Below are 21,177 nucleotides of genomic sequence, written 5' to 3'. Positions count from 1 at the left end.
GAAGGAACATATTAAGAACGAAATGAGGAGAAACACAGTATTTCTTCTTCGGGAAAGAAGGAATAAAGACCTGATTTCATCTGACCTGAGCACAGAAAAAGCAATTAAGTCTGAAACTAACAAGAGGATAAAGCCCTCACTATCCACAAAGGAGGACAAAGGACACTGAAAGGGTCAAATATGAAAGGCAGTATGAGGGTCACAGGTACTTATCCACTCCTATAGATAGCATGACTAGATATAGTCTTTCTGAGGAGTATTCATTCTTTCATTTAATAAAACTTAGTACCTACAATGAATTAGGAGACTAATTTAACAGTGTTAGTCTGAAACAATTTATACTTTTACTCCAATTACCCTATTCCTATTTATACTAAGAAAGCTATCAGAAAATACAGACCAAAATTTATGACCAAAGATGCTTATCACAATATTATTTATACTATCTAAAAAATTTAGAAAATGGCCTGAATGTCTAACAATAAGGATATGATTAAATAAATCATGTCATGGAATGAAACAGCATACAGCCATTAAAACTGATGCTCTAGGCCAGGCGCAGTGGCTCACGCCTGTAATCCTATCACTCTGGGAGGCCAAGGTGGGTGGATCCTTTGAGCTCAGGAGTTCGAGACCAGCCTGAGCAAGAGCGAGACCCCGTCTCTACTAAAGAAATAGAAAGAAATTAGCTGGACAACTAAAAATATACAGAAAAAGTTAGCCGGGCATGGTGGCGCATACCTGTAGTTCCAGCTACACGGGAGGCTGAGGCAGTAGTATTGTTTTAGCCCAGGAGTTTGAGGTTGCTGTGAGCTAGGCTGACACCATGGCACTCTAGCCTGGACAACAGAGCAAGACTCTGTCTCAAAAAAAAAAAAAATTGATGCTCATTCTATGCCAGTTATAAGTCTGGAAAAAGAACAAAACTGATGCTCAGCCAGGTGCAGTGGCTCATGTCTGTGATCCCAGCACTTTGGGAGGTCAAGGCAGGAGGATCACTTGAGGCCAGGATTTCGAGACCAGCCCAGGTAACATAGTGAGACCCCATCTCTACAAAAAAAAAATGTTTTAATTAGCCAGATGTGGTGGTGCACACCTGTACTCAGGAGGCTGAGGTGGGAGGATCGCTTGAGCCCAAGACTTCCAGGTTGCAGTGAGCTATGATCATGCCACTGCACTCCAGCCTGGGTAACAGAGCAAAACTCCATCTCTAAAACAAACAAACAAACACATGAACAAAAAAAGCCTGATGCTTAACAAAAATTTTGATAACACTGGAAAATGTTTATGGTATGATGTTAAAGTAGAAAGCACTCCACAAAACTATCTATAGTATGATCTTAACTATATTAAATAAATAGAAAAAAGCTTTTCAAGAAAAGCCCAAATGCTAAAAGTTTTAAAAATTAATCTCTGGCCAGGCACAGTGGTTTAAGCCTGTAATCCCAGTTACTTGGGAGGATCTTCTGAGGCCAGGAGTTCATGACCAACCTAGGCAATATAGTGAGACCCCATTTCAAAAAAAAATTTTTTTAAGTTAATCTTTTCATGGTAAACTATAGAGAGATATTATTTTCCAAGTTTTCTAATTTTTCCATAATAAGCATTTTTCAAAAAACTACAGGGTGGAGGAGATTTAAGGAAGAAAAATGAGGCTATAAAATGCCATCAGGATTAATCAAGATCATTAGAATCTCTGCTAGGTGAGAAGGATATAAAAGGCATATTACTTTTATACAAAAGTATTATGGTAATCCTAGTGAGAACTGACAAGAATGCAAGGGTGAAATACAATGGGAGAGCAATAAAGAGGAAATCCCACCAGATTCCCTGGAGGTCACTTTCATTTCAGAATGTCTGTCATCAGCAAAGCCAAGTTCAATGAGTAAAGTGAAGAATAAAGCTTGATGGGTGAAGAAGATGGCAGAAATCTAGCTAAGACCTAGTGCTAAATCTGTAAGTTCCTTAAGAGCATGGAAGCTGTCAATTACCATATAGTGTGACAAAGGCCATGGACGGAAAGCAGCAGCAGGAATGTGGCAAAATACTATAGAGAGGGTCAAGGATGGCTTTGTATAAGATGACTAATGTAAAGGATAAAGGCATTAACCTGGAGAAAAGAGAGAAGGTCATTCCAGGAAAAAGAGACAGCCCACAGAATAAGAAACAGCTTAACATGCCTGGAGAAATGACATTTATTTCAGTGTTGCTGGAGTCCAAAGTGCAAGGCAGGCAGTGGTGAAAGATGTAGTTGCAAAAGTCCCCAGGGGCCAGTCCCAGAGGACCTGAATGCATGGGCAACTACTAGCCAACCAGCTATACATGAGTCAATCAATAAAAGTACCACTCCAGCAGAAAAGAGAGTTGGGCAGCACTATGGTAAAGATAAGCGATGGGTGGTTAGAGGAAGTGCACCCAATCCAGCCTGGGACTCATGAAAGGCCTCTGAGAGAAGGTAACAAAGTCCAGGCACAAAGGAAAAATGAGGCTAAGGACAGCAACATCCAAGATGGTAACACATTATTGATACCTGGGGCCTGATCACAAACTCCAAAAATCAAGGAACCAGTCCCTATAAGGCTTCCAAAGAGGGAATCATTCTCATCACCAGAATGTAAACTCTAAGGAACTTGTTTCGTTCCCTGCCATTCCTCTAGTACTAAAAATACTGAGCACAAAGAAGCTGCTCCACAAATATTTGTGAACAAAAATAAAAAGAAAGAAGAGGGCATGTTGTTAATATTAAAAAGCAATGGGGGGAGCGGCCAGGCAGCGGGCGTTCCCCCCGCCCAGCCCGTTCCCCCCCCCCAAAAAAAAATAAAAAATAAAAAATAAAAAATAAAAAAGCAATGGGAATGCTAAGTGAAAGAAGCCAGTCACAAAAAGACAAATGTTATTTGATTCCACTTATATGAGGTACTCACAGTAGTCAAAATCATAGGGACAGAAAGCAGACTGGATGTTGCCAAGGGATGGGGGGAAGAGGAATGGGGAATGACTAATAGTATAGGGTTTCCTCTTGGGATGATGAAATGTTTTGGAACTAGACAGAGATGGTCATTGTACAACACTATGAATGTACTAAAAGCCACTGGATTGCTCACTTTTAAGTGGTTAATTTCAATAACGTTATGTGAATTTTACCTCAATCAATAATGAGAATCCTCCCTTCACACACTCCAAAAATTGAGTTCTTAACTCTTCTTCCCATCGCCCAAAGTTTAACCACAGCAGATGGCAGTGCAATTCTTGATTCTCAGCAGGAAAGAAAACAATAGCTCTAAGGAATTGTCACAAATGAGAAAAACAAACAAAATCCTCAGTGCCACTACCACAGCATTAAAAAAGTCCATGCAGTTATGGCCATAGAATTAGTCTCACTTCAGGAAAGTCCAATGAAGGTACTTTTGCTAAGGTATGTGAAGGTACCTATTGCTGCGATCAGGAGATACACAGAAACTAAGAGAAAACTAAAATACTAGAAAAAGTTTTCAATAGTTTTGTAAGCCTTCAGAATGTAAAGTTCATTATTTAAAAAATAAAAATAAAAACTCTTAGATACAGTGGGCACAAACATGGCCAACCTGAACACTAACCCTGACTAAGGCTATCAGCCTTTCATCTGCTAAAAACAAAGGTAGTTAATCAGATAAAAACTGAAAGAAATACTACATACCTATTATAACAACTAAAATTAAACAGTGATAATACTACATGCAAGGACGCAGAGAAAGCAGGTTTCTCAAACATTGCTAGGAGAGATGTAAAATGGTACAGCCTTTCTGAAAAACAGTTTGGCAGTTTCTTATAAAATTAAATGTGCACTTACCATACACTCAGCAATTGTACTCTTGGTCATTTATCCCAGAGAAATAAAAACACAAAAACCTGTATAAAATGTTCATAGCAGCTTTATTTGTAATAGCAAAAACCTAGAAATAACCCAAGTGTCCTTCGATGGATGAATGCTTAAACAAACTCTAGCATATCCACATGATGGAATTCAACTCAGCAACAAAAGGGAACTAAATACATGCAACAACCTGGATGGATCTCAAGGGCATTATGCTTAGTGAAGTCAATCTCAAAAGGTTACATACTACATGACTCCATTTATTTATCATTCTCAAAGTGACAAAACTATATAGACGGAGAAAAGATTAGTGGTTGCCAAGGGATAGGGATGGGATAGATTGGGAGGAAAGGCAAATCTATGCACAAGTTTAAAAGGGTAGCACAAGGGAGTTCGTTTGTAGTAATGAAACAGTTCTATTTCTTAATTACAGTGGTAGTTACACAAATCTGTACATGGGATAAAACTGCACTGAACCATACATATACACACACAAATGAATGCCTATGCAGATGATGAAAAATGAATAGTCTACTTAACAGTATTTTACCAAGGTCAATTACCCAGTTTTGACATTGTTCTACATTATATAAGACGTCATCTTAAGTGGAAGCTGGGAAAATGATACACAGGACTGTATGTATTTTTTTTTTTTTTTTGCAACTTCCTATAAGTCTATAATTGTTTCAAAATAAAAAGGTTTTTATTTTTATTTTTTAAGAGACAGGGTCTCCCTCTGTTGCCCAGGCTGGAGTGCAGTGTGCAATCGTAGCTCACTGCAGCCTCAAACTCCTGGGCTCAAGCATTCCTCCAGCCTCAGCCTCCCAAGAAGCTAGGACTACGGGCATGTGTCATACACCCAGCAATTTTTTTTTTTTTCAATCTTTTGTAAAGACAGGGTCTGGCTATGTTGTTGAAGCTGGTCTCAAACTACTGGCCTCAAGCGATCCTCCTACCTGGGCCTCACAAAGTGCTGGGATTACAGGCGTGAGCTACCATGCCCAGCCTAAAACAAAGTTTTTTTTAAAAAAAAAAAAAAGTAATACAATTCAACAAACATTTACTGAATATCAACAATATGTTGGGTACTGTGCAAGTGTTACATTCTACAACTAAATGTCATTCATCAAAAAAAGTATATAATAGAATATTGTCTAAACCAAATTTTTTCAATTTTTATATCCTTGGCTTATCTACTTTAAAAATTAAGATACTTTTTGCCAAGGCTAATCTATTATTTTCTGTAATGTCAACTATCTTAATTTTAATTTATTATTAACATTCTTAAGTGCATTGTTACTTGAACATGACAAAGCACATTTTTACACCACCAAAAATTGTGTCATGAGCTCAGAAATGTGTCAATAGCCATCCTTTGTCATCAAGAAGAATCTGAAAAATGCAGAAATGTGTGAGCTGAAAATTTTAAAAGTTTTAGTAAAAAAACAAAACAAAAAACAAAAAAAAACAAAAAAAGAGCCAAGTATGTTTGAACATACAAGCTAGGAAGAAAGGCAACTTCTTAGAATATATGCATCCTGAGAATGGGATTAAACCACACCACAAAGGAGGTTCTCTTTTGTAGAGACAGGATCTTCCTTTGTTGCCCAGGCTGGTCTTGAACTCCTGGACTCAAGCAGTCCTCCCACTTTGGCCCCCTAAAGTGCTGGGATTACAGGCGTGAGCCACCAAGTTCAGACAAGTGTCTGTTATTTAAGCCACGAGTCTATGGTATTTTATTATAGCAGCCTGTCTTAGTCCATTTTGTGCTGCTGTATCAGAATACTGAGTCTAGGTAATTTATAAAGAACAGAGATTTATTTCTTACAGTTCTGGAGGCTGGGAAATCCAAGGTGGAGGGACCCAAATCTGGTAAGGGCCTTCTTACTGTGTCATCCCATAGCAGAAGGTGGTAGGGCAAGAGAGCATACGTTTGGTGGCAGGGGGCAGGGCTTGCTTTTATAACAAACTCACCCTTGAGATAACAAACTCACTCCTGAAATAACAACATTTAGCCATTCATGAGAGCAGAGCTCTCAAGACCTAATCCTCTCTTAAAGGTCCTACCTCTCAACACTGTTGTAGCATTGGAGATTAAGTTTCCACTACATGAACTTCGGGGAACACATTTAAACCACCACACAGCCCAAGCTGACTAAGAGACTCTGAATGATTATAGTGTGTTTGGTTGGTCTGGACTCCTACACTATGTCCCCATTCTAGCCAAATAGGTCTACCTGCTGTACTGCCAACATACCTGTTGCTTTGCTGGGAAGTCTTTCTGATTACCCAGGCCAAAAGTGGTTTCTCCCTCCCCGCCTATAATCGCGGAAGTGTAGATTATACTGCACTGTGCCACCCCCAACCATGCGGTTTCTTGGCCTTCCACTTTCCACCATGGGATGACACAGCAAGAAGGCCCTCGCCAGGTGTGGGACCCTCCACCTTGGGCTTTCCAGCCTCCGGAACTGTAAGAAATAAATCTCTGTTCTTTATAAATTACCAAGTGTCAGGTATTCTGACATAGCAGCACAAAATGAACGAAGTTCCACCTCCAGGAAGTTACTCCATACTAGTTTAAACTATAGCTTCTACAGTTTAATTTTAGTCCATCTTCCCTACAAATAGGGCCTTACAAAAAGGTACTGTATTAAAATAAAACATGTAAACAAAGATCATTCCATTGAGGTTTCACACCAATATATAGCTATGCCCATACTTTTTCCTATGCCTAAATGTTAAACTCCTTTCCCAGAGGAACTGTCTTCTTTTCTCTTTTTAAAAGTCATCCTTTCCTAGGTTTCCAGGAAATTCAGAGGTAAATTTGTAGCTTACCTACAGCAACTGAGAAGACACATATACATTATTCTATTTTCATTAGGATTGAATAATTTTTATGTTATTTTATTAGTGTTTTATTAGATTACTGTTGTAAGCTACTCTCAATCTTTTGTGGAATAAATATACCAAAGACCACACAAATTTTATAAATCCTACTATATCCCTAATAACTATGTTAAAATTATGCCATAGAGAACTGAAAATGGTATAGCCATTCACATTTTTAAAAATCCATAAACCAAGATCTTTATGGGGCCCCCTTCCTTTACTGAAATGACTTTATATATATATATAATTTAACTAAGGAGTAAATGTGATACTTTATTCATTCTGAGCAATAAAAATAAATTTCTGGATAATTTAAATATTCTTTTCTCCCATATGATTCTTGATCTTGAGGTTCAATGCTGCAATATTAGGACTGTGGTTCAAAACATTACAGGGGAATATTTATAGCCATAAGACCTCTTCATCATAAATGGCAAAAGAAACACTTATCCTGAAAGGTTCCTTTGGGGATTATATAAGATAATATATGCAAGGCTGGGAGTGGTGGCTAATGTCTGTAATCCCAGCACTTTGGGAGGTCAAGACGGGAGGATCACTTGAAGCCAGGAGTTCAAAACCAGCCTCAGCAAGAGCAAGACCCCATCTCTATAAGTAACAGAAAAATTAGCCAGGTGTAGTGGCATGCTCCTACAGTCCAGCTACTCAGGAGGCTGAGGCAGGAGAATCACTTGAGACCATGAGTTTGAGGCTGTAGTGAATGATGGTGATACCACTGCACTCTAGCCCAGGCAACAGAGAGACTCTGTCTCAAAAAAAAAAAAAAAGAAAGAAAGAAAAAGAAAGAAAAAAATTTCAAAAAGATAATACATGCAAATAATTTAGCAGAGCCTCAGAAAAAAAATCATTTGATTCAGACCTTGTTCTATAATCCAGATGTCTTGCTTCAAGGTGAAAGTGTTTTCCAACATAGAATGAAGTCTGTAATACTAGACTTTTTTCATTTGATTTCTTTCTTAATTTGGAGTCTGAGTTAAAAGTCCACTAAAAAACAAAAGATTACTTACTAACAGGGCGGATCTGCCTGAACCTGAGCAAAATATTCCCTGGGCACCAGACAAGCATATTTAGCATGGCATCAATTCATAACGGCCCCAGAGAGGGGGCATTCACTGTGATATTCAGTGGGACATCACCATACTATACAGTACCCTTGTGACCAGTATTCCCAATGCCACTACTTTCTATATCTTTTATTATTTAAGTCAATGAAACTATGCCAACAAAAGACTCTCAGGCAGCTTTTGAAGCAATTCCAGACTAGGCCAGGATTTCATTCCTATCAGGTATTTACTTGATATTCACCTCTATCATTCACTTAAGGTAGACCCCTCAAACATTCCTGGTATATTCTTTGGAAGGCTCAATCACATGTATTTTCCATCATATAATCATTTCTACTATGTAATCATTCACTGAGTACAACACTACTAATCTAATAGCTATCTAATAGAGCTATTTACTAAGTAAAGTTTAGAGCTAATTTACGTAGAATGCCTATAGCACACTGGCCCGAAAAAGTAGGCAATAAATTATAGCTGTTATTGTCACCATTAATAAATATTCATGAATGCCCACTATTCTCCCAATATCGTGGTGAGCAGGGCAAAATCAATAGATACATAAGATGCAGTGCCACCCTTAGGGGGTATACAATCTAGTTGAGAAAAAAAAATTAATCATTAAATAATGGTTATATACAAATATATAAGTGATCAATTGTTTAGTATTAGTGCTGAAGCAGACCAGAAAGCTTTTCTATATATTAACTCATGACAACCCTTTGAGCCAGGCAAGCAGAAATTATTATTCATATTTATAGTAAAAGAAACTAAGACTAAGAAAGAGTTCATACAGTTCATTCATTTATGTATTTAACAAATTCTAGACAATGAACTATGCTAGATGCAGAAAAGAAATCAGTTAGGACTCTTTCAGTTGTAAATGACAGAAAACTTAACCCAAACTAGTTTAAGCAAAAAGCCTAATTACTGACTTAATTAACTGAAGCCTAGGATTAGGGTAGTGGGGAAGCCTCAATTCAGAGCTGAAAGTCACCTTCTCCACCTCTTTAGCCTCACTTACTCAATGTTGGTTCTATTATGAGAGAAGACCCTCTCTTCTCATGGTAGCAAAATAGCTGTAGCAGCTCCAGCCACACATCCTTCTAGTCTAGCAGGACTGGGAGGTCTTTTGTAGTGGCTCCTACAAAAGTCTTGAACATTTGGTTTAGAAAACCAATCACTGTGGTCAGAGTAATGTGATGCCCTGGTTAACTTGGGCCTGGTTCACATAACACCAGAGGCAAGAAATTCCCACCCAAACCACATGGGACAAAGTAGAGGGGAGGTGTGGTTCCTAAAACCAACATCTGATGCCATTGCTGAGATAAGGGGGAAGCTAAGGAAGTAAGCTACAAATGTCTACCACAAGCAACCCTATGTTGTGCTCTCACAGAATACACAGTTGGGGCAATTATTCTCAAGTACAGAAAGTCTGGCAGAAAAAAAGGGTTAGATGTACAGTTCTAGTGGGAAAGACACAAAATTGCAGAACAATACAGTGAATATGTGAACAGGGTGTCGCAGCAACCAACAAAAAGGCACTAAGGCCACAAAGACTTCCGTTAAGTCTTCATAGAGGTGGTATTGAGCAAACTTAGTCCTAAAGAGACTAGGTCAGCTAACAAATCACCCAACTACAACTATAGAATCAGGTTTTCCTGGTTCCCTGTCAAAAGCTCTTTCTACTACTAGGTCCTAATATTAGGAGAGAAAAAGGCACTGGGACCTCAATGGAGGTGATTGCCACAGAAGCTCATTTAGACCAGCTGTCCTAACTGCTCAGCACTTAAATACACTGTAAAGGGCCCGTCCACATAGCAGCAGGACCACAAAGACACAGACAACCTTACAGAAAGATGTTTCAGCTAGATACAGTCATGACCAAGGCATGGAATGGGGCAATGCTGTCATTCGCCAGCTCCTTGGCTTCTTTACCTACTACCTCTTTACTACCAGGCTGCCTCTTTCCACTATATGTATAAAGGTTGACAGCTCAAAAAGAAAAGTACAAAACATACTAAGCTAAATTGAGACTCCATTATGACAAAACAAGTTAAAGGAAAAACTCTCTAAACTATTTCTACACATGCAATTTATGTTCACTGAGACAACATCATGTACCAACAAGAAGGAGGGGTTTAGGGTTTACATCAGTTGCCACCACTTACTAATTGTATAATGCTGGGCAAGTCACCTTTCTGACCCTCAGTTTCCTCACCTGTAAAATAGGAAACATGATTATAATACCTTTCTGAGAGCTATTATAGGAATTAAAACAAGATAAAGAAAGGGAAAGCACTTAGTCAAATTGTAAAGCATCATGTAAACATTATTATGTTCCTCAACTCTTCAAGGAGAAATGTTTCAAAGTATTTATAAGACTTTTATAAACAGCAGAATCCTCAATGCTCCAAAACACAGGGACTACATTTCCTTTTGGACTTGAAGCAATCTAAACTCTTGCCAGGGAAGGCTTATAAAAACAATACTACATTAAACATTGGTGATTTGTTTTAAAAGTTGGTATGCAATTAAGAGGATTCCACTGTTTCACCAGGCTCTTGTGGCATCCAATTAAGTAATAACATGAGAGAGAAGCTCTTAATTATGGAGGAAAACTTCCACAAGCCAGTGACAGGTGTGCAGGGCTCAAGCTGAGATCAAAATAGTTGACTACAGCATTAATTCTTCCCTTTCCTTTTTCCCAAACACACTTAAGTTTGAATGCAATTAGTTGAAAAGTAAACCAGACCAAATGACTGCCATATTTCAAGCTTTATTACCTTTTATCACATTAACATCCACCAACTGAGTCTTAAAGGATTAACACCAAAACAGATGGTTTAAAGCCACAATAAGTGAGCTTCAGTGATCAGAAATGATAATAGCCAAGCTGAATTTACACTCATTGCTGAGATGTTAGCATGTTTCCCTAAACTGTGCCTATTCATAAATCGAAGTTATTCTTTTTCCACTTTCATTGTAAATAAACTTAAGAATAAAACTATCTTCAAGTCTTCAAGGGGATGCATTTTTTTCTAATTTGCCTGCCTCTCCACCAAAATATAAAGCAAACTTCTTTTGTCCTTTTATGTAATCAGTAAAAATTAAAGCCAAGTATCCAACATCTATTTTACAAGTTATAGACAATAGTTTTAGCAGCACCTACATAAAAAGCCAAGTAAAGCACATACCCAAAATCCAAATGGAAAAATAATTTTGCCACAAGTTTGATAATTCTAAGGTCAAAGAGTTGGACTTTTACAAATGTCAATTAAGCTGTGTATGTGAATTCTAAACACATGACAGGGCAATGATGATGCCACAAAGGCACTCATTTGTTGAAATGGCCCTTTTCAAGCAGGGTTACTCTTGATTGCCAAAGAAAAGAGCTCCTGGATGGTCAGATTTCCAAATTTGGTGTTGGGAACCAACTCCTCAGAAATACATACACACTTACACAGGAGGAGGAGTCATTATAAGAAAAATACAGGATTTGGATTCAAGTAGCACTCTGTCACATACTCTACTCTTTCAAGCAATTATTGAGTAGCTGCTCAATATCAGGCACAGTACTGAGTACCAATGATAAAAGCAAGATACATAAATTATTACAATAAAGTGTTACATGTGCTATGACAATCATCAACATAGAAGCAGCATAAAGAGAAAATAGTCAATTCTAACTGGAAAAGAAAGCAACAGCTTTACAGAGGAAGTGATATTGGTGCTAGACTTTTAAAGATAAAATAAGCCTACATTTGCCAAGTTGGGAGGGGAAGAGGACCATTTGAGCAGAAGAAACAATATGAGTAAAAATTTGGCAGGATAACAGCATATGGTGAGTCCTGGGACTGCAAGCAGTTTGGCAGGGTCGGGCTGAGAAGAGGAAGTCACTGGAGGTGACCCTGGCAGCACATGCAAGCATGGAGGCTGTTGGCCAGACAAGAGCTGCTGAGAGTCTGAGGTAAGGTAATAGCTATAAGGGATGGAGAGAAAGGCACAGATTCGAGAAATGTTAAAGTGATAATATCTACACAGCTTAGTGACTAAAGGAGTATGAGAAGATAAGGAAATCCCAAATTTCCGGCTTGGGTGACTGAGAAAATGGTGGTGTCATTCACTGAGATAAGAAACATGAAGAGAAGGTTTAGGGAAGATAATGAGTTCAGTTTTGAGCCAGCCTGTGACTTTAAACCAGACACTTAATATCTCAAAATCAGTTTCTCAGTTAGCAAAATAGTTATAATACCACCTACCTCAGAGGTTGTGGTGAGAATTTTATTAGATAATGGATGGAAGAAGCACCATATTATTTTCACCATCTAGTTATGGAAGAGACCACTAATATTAATAGTATCCATTTTCTCCTTTCTTCCTTTTAGTACAGACACTCCCCGACCCTCACCCTCTGCCAAGATTTAACTGGGCACATGCACCCCAGCTGGAAGCTACATTTCTCAGTGTTATTTACAACCAGGTATGCCATTTTTCTAAAGATAATGAATGAAATGCCAGGAAAATTGATTTATACAATTTCCAGCTCATCTTTTTTTTAAAAGCAATTGTGTGGCCTATACTCTCTCGTCTCCCTTCTCATGGACTCATCTCAAGGTGGATATGTTAATAAGCTGTCTTTGACCATGCAGATAGGGCATCATGCTAGGACAGCAATGAGAACAGAAGGAACCTGGAACTCTGGATGATTTCATGGAGCAGAACCTCTGACCACTGTGATGATAACAGACCTACCTCGGGACTGTTATATAAGAGATAAATGTCTATCTTGTTTGAGCCACTGTATGTTTGGGTTTCTTCCAGCAGCTACCCTATACTCTAACTATATACCCTCCACACTTATAAAATTTGCAAGGAAACTGAGTGAGACAAATTTCAGGGCCCTAAAAATCTACTAGATATTGGTAGTACCTTCAAGATTGGAGAGGATACATTCATGTGCAGCTCATAGACATAAAACGAGAAAAGAGTTGGATTGACATGTGCCAAGTGACAGAGCAGACCCAAGATTGTAATTTTTTATCTCCTACAGCTTCCATATTAAAACGATTAATTCTTAAAAAGATATAGTAATATGTAGATTACTACTTGACACTCAAATCTACAATCTGAAACAACAGAATCAATTATAACATTCTTAAATGAGGGGTAATTTTTCTGAACATAACAATCATCTCAGACTAAAATAAGAAGAGGGACTTAGGAATTCTCAAATATTTTGAACTATAATCGCACACAAAAATAACACAGAGCAGGGCAGCTGGAAAACCAAGTAGCTAGGCTGTGACATGACTGCATTTGGATGTGATATTGCCTAGAAGCTAAATGAAGCAAAACTGGCTTCTTCTCAAGGGCCAGGAAGAGGCTATTAACGGAACTAGCCCTTTTATCTGTTACTGTTGACATGTTCCTATCAAAAATCACATTTCCTTTTTTTTATACAATAACAAGGATATGATATATGGTTGCAGGACAGATGAGCCAAAACACTTGAGCCTATGACTTTGGCCATGTGACAGCACCTTTAAGAAAATAATCTTCAAAGGAAAAAGAATGTGCTATGGTAAATACAAGGAAACCTAGGTTCCTTCCACTCCCAGGTTCTCCATTTTCAAACTATATGACCTTTAACAAATCAATTGGCTTCTGTTCCTCATCTGTAATTTGAGAGGCTGCAGCAAATGATGATCTCTTCCAGCTCCATGAAATTCCAAAGTTTATAAATTTTCTAATGATATTAAAATAATGCTGTTATTTTAATGCCAATATTTAAGTGCAGAAAAGTCACAGAATATGGTATCACTTCAATTTCTTTATTTAAAATGGACACTTAAGCAAAAAAAAAAAAATACTGAAAAATGAATTTGCCACTGTCATATCTTCTTTACAGAAATACAAAAGAAATATGACAAGGCAATCAAAAAGAGTCCAATACAATTAAGTTCATCCAGACGTCAGAAAAATTGCTTCCTCAAGTGTTACAAAATGCTTAAATGTAATCCCTCTCTCATATGAAGGTTCTGTTATAGACAGTTACCTTACACCAGCTCAAAAGTATTAAATGCCACTATAATTAGTATTACTGTAATTCTCAAACATAATCAGATAGTGACCAAGAATGAAGCAATCAGGAGAAAGCACAGGATACAAAAGTAAACTAGCAATTTTAATATCTCTAATAATCCTAGACTCAGCCTCGACTTTTTTAATCATGCATTCCCTCAGCTACCTTTATGGAAAACACTCTCTATGCCAGTTACCAGGAAAATGGAGATCACACACACACACATACATACACACACACACCCCTGTCCTATCTACCCTCAAGTAGCTCTCAGTGTATCTACCAGGGAATTTTGTTCCTTAGATTTGAAAAATAAAAGCATTACATAAAGATTTTTAAGGCTGGCTCTCATCTTCAGTCAGTCTAAATTAAAGAACCTATTTTCCATACCAAAAAGATTATTGTGCATTCCTAAGAAAATAGATGTGAAGCTCTAACCAATAGCTAAAAGTATGATAGAGGGCGAAAAAATAGGGATTTGACATCAAGATACCTGGGATTTGGGGTTCCAGATTCTGCCATTTAGCAAATAGATGATCTATGTAATTAATTCACTTACTTTTCCTCACCTATAGAATAGATATGAAAAGCATAATATCTATGTCAGAGTTTTAAGGTTCAAATAAGATACATAATATATTTTTATATGCCTATATATTCATTCATTCATTTTCTGAGAAAATATAGTTGTAGGGGTTAAGTATGCAGGCTTTGAAGTCAGATTGCTTGGGTTCTAATCACAGTTGCATCCCTTCATAAGCTGTGAGGCTGAGCAATTACTTCCTTTGTCTGAGACTCAGTTTTCTCTTCTATAAAATGGGGGTAAAGAAGATTAAAACAAACACTGCTCTTGGCACAATGCCTGGCAGATGGCACAATGTCAGCTAATATTATCATTATTCTTAGTTCTGTGCCAAATAAAGTGAGTAAAAAGATGAGAAAAAACACGGTCCTATCCCCAAAAAGCTACCTGTTTAGTATAAGAAACAGATTAGTAAAAAGAAAAAATTTTAAATCACATAAAAATACTTTACAAAAAAAGAATTATTCAAATATCAGTTGACATTACTCTATATGAAGTTATTGTGATAAAGTAACTGAGACTGATTCTGACTGGGGCCTATGAAAACCCATCTCCTTACTTAATCACTGTACCACCTTCCTACTGGGAGACAAAGGAGGTATAAGAAAGACACCTAAATCCGTTCTTACAAACAAATAAAATGTAGACTTGAAACTGTCCTGAACAACAACTATTTTACCCTAATACTCAATAGAGAAGGCAATGATCCAACCAACATAATGCAGTCACTTGTAGTAAAGAAAAATTGACATCCCCCTGAAAGAAAAATGAATAAAATTAGTTTTGTACCAAAATTCAAAGACAGAAGCCTGCCTTCATATGGAAAAATCCTTAACCAACACAATGCAGCATTCGGATACATCAATAATTAAACACATTAAAAATTTGGGTTGATGTTCCACTTGGGAAAAATATCATCTGCACTACTGAAACACTATAAACAGAATCAATTTTCAGGGAAGAGATAACTTGAATATGACCACATAAAATTAAGCTTTCTAGTCTGTAGAAGCAGATCCCCTACTTGCCAGCCACCTGCACTTCTTTAAATGAAGATATGTCAATGTGCTCACCTGAGAGCCACCACTGGATTCATGTGCAATAATCACAAGACTCACTTGGAACGTACTGCCAAAAAAGGACACACTTAACTGTTGGGGGATAGGAAGAGTTAGGAATGAAAAAAAATCTATTTTAACTTCTGTACATATTACTAGAAGACTTAAAACTGGGAATTCAACTTGAGTGTCCTCATGAGGGAAGCTACAGCTATTAACTCCAACCCTATTCTTTCAACCAGTTCTCCTCCACACATTGCCCAATGTCCTAAGTTTTTCTAATCAAGGAGCATCTCTCTTTCTTGTTCTATGGATCAATACTAGATCAAGATGCAAACCTCAAGTCTAAGCTCTTCCCTAAGTCTCCTTGGCCTGCCTCCCAGTTGTACCCCCTCCTCACTCCATTCTCACTTCCACTATGTAGTTACATTCACTCAATAGTTTCTCTAACCAGGAGCTCATTCTGGCCTCTTCTGGTAAAACTCATCAAAATGTCTTCTTTGGCTGGGCATGGTGGCCCACACCTATACTCCCAGTTCTTTGGGAGGCTGAGGCAGGAGGATCACTTAAAGCCAGAAGTTCAAGACCAGCCTGGACAACATAGTGAGACCCTCATCTCTACAAAATAAAAATTAAAAAATTAGCTGAGCACGGTGGCACAATTATAGTCCCAACTACTTGGGAGGTAGAGGTGGGAAGATTGCTTGAGCCCAGGAGTTTGAGGTTATAATGAGCTATGATCCAGCCACTGCACTCCAGGATAACAGAGCAAGACCCTAGCTGTGGAAAAAAAAAATTCTTCTTTATATAGTTCAAGTGAAATTTTAAATTTCCCTCTTAAAATGGTAGTAAATTCTGTGCTCACTTCAGCAGCACATATACTAAAATTGAAACAATACAGGGAAGATTAGCATGGCCCCTGAATAAGGATGACATGCAAATTTAAGAAGCATCCCATATTTTTTTTTTCTGAGACAGAGTTTTGCTCTGTCACCTGGGCTAGAGTGCTATGACACTAGCCTAGCTCACAGCAACCTCAAACTCCTGGGCTCAAGCAATTCCCCTGCCTCAGCCTCCCGAGTAGCTAAGACAACAGGTGCGTACCACCACACCCAGCTAATTTTTCTACTTTTAATAGAGCCGGGGTCTCACTCTTGCTCAGGCTGGTCTCGAACTCCTGACCTCAAGCGATCCTCCCATCTCGGCCTGCCAGAGTGCTAGGATTATAAGCACGAGCCACCCTGCCCGGCCTTTTTTTTTTTTTTTAATGGTAGGAAATTCTCACTAAGCCCCACCTAATCTAATTATGAAAGTCACATAATAGTTACTATCTTGCCTAGCATTTTTCAATTTAAAAGGTATTTTCACATCCATTATCTCATTTGATCCTCACAACAGATGGGAAGGTCAGCTATTATTGTCCCTATCCCAAGTCTCAGAGAGAGAAAGAGTTGTCCCAAAAAACTCAGCTAATATTAAGTATTAATAGCAAAGCTGAACTTTGCAAGTTTGTATGTTTACAAACCCAATGCCCCTTCCACATATACACTCACTCTTTTGACCAAGAAAGTGTGAACAATAAACCAGCTGCCTAAATGTCACTTAAACAAATTACCTAGCTAGAACAACAAATTCCTAGAAAAAAAAGAACTGTTAAACAGTATCAGCATAATGGCACTAGAAGTTGGCCATCTTTTAATAAACCCTGCAGCCAATGATGAAAGAAGCATCAAATTATCTCCTGATACTCCCCTAGTAGTAGAGTTAATCAAGAAAGAAGAAAACCAACATTTATCGAGTCCCTACTATGTTATAGGCATATGACAGACACTACCAAATACATTAACCCTAACATCTCTGTAAAGTGGATATCATATCCCTATTTTGCAGATGAGCAAAATAAGCCTTATCCAAGGGTTAAGGGTTATCCAATGATGGTAAACAGGTTTGTTTACCCAAGATCACCCAATAAATGACAGTACCAAGATTTTAAAAACAGTCCTCAAACTCCAAATCTGAGGCTATTTCCAGTAACCATACCATGCTTTGGAAACTTCTAAAGAATTCTTAAAACAGCATTATGTCTGGAAGTCCTTTAATTTTGGTAAGATAATCAAAATACTCCATGTACCTTACTGCTGTCATACACATCTGATGATAGGTACTAATTCATGTACAATATATTATTAAGCCAATTGCTTTATTATCTAAGAGTTTAATAGACACTTGAATGTATCTTCAAAATGTCTCATACTGTAATTGAGAACCTGGTATAAGCTTTGAATCTGGTAAACTGTCTGCCACTAATTAGCTGGGATGCTTCAATTTAGCTACTAAACTACTCTGAATTTAAGCTTTTGCATAGGTAAAATGGAAACGATATCTACCTCTCAGAGTTCTCATTAAGATTTAGAGATAATGTATGTAAAACACCTAGGGCAAAGTCTAGCACGTGGTAGCTATTATCATCCTTTGCCTCTGTGGATATTCCCTGCCAAAACATGTAGATGAAAATTAATAACTCAAACATATGATATTCCAAATATAATTAGTCATCTGGTGCCATAGAAAATAAATATTCAGGTGACTTAAATTTTTAATTTTCATCACATATTTTGGCATTAAATAGAATTTTTTTAATCCCAGATCATCAAAACAAACCTGGGTAGTTTGCCTTGAATCCCTAAGCAGAATTTCTTCCGCTTTCAGCAGATTCTCTAGTTACCTAGTAACCACCTGCCAGCCCCAAACTAAAGAAAATTGGCTCTGCACTGGGCTAATTACCCAACCAGCCTGAACAATCTAAAACGAAGTCTGGAATAAAAGGAATTGTCAGCCAGAATGTTGCTGAAATTATCCACAACAGGAGACCTGAGAATCCAAATACCACTGGGCAGTTATTTCCATGAGAATAAAATCACAATTTATGAGCCCTGCAAATTATACCATTATTAAAACAAACATCCCATTGAGGCTACAGCTATCAGATAAATGGCTTTATTGTCTCCATTGTTTCATCTACTGCAGCAAAGAGGTGCAAACTGAATGAGCAGTTACCAGAAGCAGTAATTTCTAGGAAATTACAATGCAGACCTCCATCTTAAAGCTCCCTTTGTGTTGGAGTGTACAGGCTCTGGAGGGGAAAGGGGGGAATGGAGACTCACTCAACTATTCACATGCTCCCCCAACTCAAAGATCCTGACAATTTTTCAAGAGAACTCACCAATTTTCCTGACATTTTCCTATTTGTTTCCGCCTCCCTGTAGATAGTTCCTGGGTTTGCCCAGGAAGAAGAATGTGAATTCAGCAAATCCACTTTATTCACTAGGAAACCTTTAGACAATCCTCCAACCCAAATAAACACAAATAGAAGAGCCAAGAAAAATGGCCCCTGGTTTCCCTGCCTCCCACAGTACAAAGTAACTCCAGCTAGAGCAATGAGAATGAATGAGTACAAAGGCATGGCATAGGTTCCTCCCATTATTTAAAAAAAATCCCTTTACAATAACTGCTAACATCATAAACCTCGAACCACATTTACAGACTTAAATGGGAAATCTGAGACACACTACCTAACAGCTATCCTGTACTGAACTGCATTATGGAATGGGGAAGGCAAAAGTAATCCCTTCAGTAACAGTTCAATGAATCCACAAGTCTACCAATTTTGGAAATAAAATGAATGAAACTAGCATCACTAGACATCTGCTATAAGCCAACCACTATACACACATTATTTCCAATCCTCACAACAACCCTCTGAGGTAGAACAGATATCCCTTATTGACAGGTGAGAATTAAGGCTCAAAGAGATTAAATAACTTGTCCAAGGTCACACAGCTACTAAACTAAGATTTGAATTAAAGTTTCTAACTTTAAAGTCTAAGCACTTTTAACCTTTGGTTTTTGCTTTTTTCTTCTACCTATTAGTAGAACCTAAAAAAAAAATACTTTAAAAAACATCTGTAACAGAAAAGATTTAAATGCTACCTGAACCTTTTACAAAATTCTAACACTATGAAAGCAGTCATAGGACGCAATAGATACACTGTTAATATAACCTCATGATACAACTCACTTGCAGAATTCTCCTTTAATTTCTCAACAAACTTGTGAAGTATGATCCTCCCCCACTTTACATGTGAGAAAACTGAGGCTCAGAAAGATTTTATGATTTGCCCAAGGCAGAATGAAAACTAAAACCCGGAACTTTGACTAGAAGCTCATTGCTTATGCAGCTTTATCACAATGCCAGACTTAAACATAGGCATAAAGAATTCAAAACTCTGCTGTGGAGTTCTTTGCTTATTTATGAAGAACATCTGTTCATAATTAATAGCATGTGGAACACTGGGCATGGGGGTGGGAAGGGAGGAGCATCAGAAAGCCCCTTAGGGCCTCAAGATGCCTAAATCTGAATTTCCCAGCTTCAAAAACACTGGAAGCCCATTCAGTGGAAGAGGACAGGAGCTCTAGGTGATAGAAATGCATTTTGGCATTGACCTCCTAAATGTATTCTGGACCATCAACTGAAAGCTTGGCTGGTAATAATGGCTTCCTGGGACTGAGGGCCTACTATGTATGTGTCAGGCACTATGATAGGCTCTTTATGTATTATACATTGTTCCTAATCTTCTTTTGGGCAGATGACAGAATCCCTATTTTATAGATGAGCAAAGTAAGGCTAAGAGATGAAGTGACTGAATCCTGATTGGTCTGACTTCAGAACCATTGTTTAATCTATAGTGATAGAAAATAGATCAGTGGTCGCTTGGATAGGGGAGAGCAGGAGGAGGGATTTCAAAGGGATATCAGGAAACTTTGGGGAGGTAATGGATATGTTCACCACCTGAATTGTGGTGATGATTTCATGGGTGTATACAAACATTCTTCAAAACTTAGCAAACTGTACATTAAATTTGTATCATTTATTGTATGTCAATTTTACCACAGTAAAGCTGTTTAAGGGGAAACACACACACACACACACACACACACACACACACGCACGCGCACACATACACATTGTTCTTTCTACTAACCACTGACTATCACCCCAGAATGTCTGCTTTAAATTGTGTCTGATCACAGAGAAGCCAGGCCAAAGAGTTTTTTCCTTAGCCAATTTAGCTTCAAGTTTATGTAAACTATTAGTAAAACATCACTGAAAGTTTTAAATACCTAAGAACAACAAATTATTTCCAAGCACTCTACAGCATTTCAGAATACATTTCCATACAAATGAACTGTTAATTATAAAATGTAGCCTGGTAAAAAGATAAGCAATAAAGTCTTCAGCATCGCACAAACCTGGATTGAATCCCATCCTTAATTTTTACTAGTCAATCTAGTCAGGTTTCTAACTCTGTGTCCAGTTCCTCATTTATAAAATGAAAGTTCCAAGGAAAAGCACAGGCATGTTTAAAAAATAATAATAATAATAAATAAAATGAAAGTGATTTTAACAATGCTACCTATCTTAGTTCAGACTGCTAAAATGTAACAGAATACAAGTATTTATTTCTCACAGGTCTGGAGGCTGGAAAGTCCAAGCTCACGGTACTAGCAGATCCAGTATCTGCTGAGAGCCTGCTTCTGGGTTTGCAGATGGCCCTCTTCTCATTTTATCC

The 21,177-nt window shown here is 37.8% G+C and overlaps 1 protein-coding gene and 1 non-coding gene across 3 annotated transcripts in view; one reads left to right on the top strand and one right to left on the bottom strand.

Moving 5' to 3' along the window:
• Positions 1 to 21,177, bottom strand: part of FAM168A (family with sequence similarity 168 member A) — a 174,657-nt gene that overhangs the window by 134,733 nt on the left and 18,747 nt on the right. The window lies entirely within an intron of this gene.
• On the top strand, positions 16,405 to 16,511 carry LOC138385514 (U6 spliceosomal RNA). Its single transcript, XR_011233748.1, has one exon. It is a non-coding gene; the product is annotated as a U6 spliceosomal RNA (small nuclear RNA).

Source organism: Eulemur rufifrons, chromosome 6 (genome assembly GCF_041146395.1).
Source record: "Eulemur rufifrons isolate Redbay chromosome 6, OSU_ERuf_1, whole genome shotgun sequence".
NCBI classification, from domain to species: Eukaryota; Metazoa; Chordata; class Mammalia; order Primates; family Lemuridae; genus Eulemur; species Eulemur rufifrons.
The sequence above is the reverse complement of the archived record's forward strand: the minus strand, read 5'-3'. Positions and strand labels throughout refer to the sequence as shown.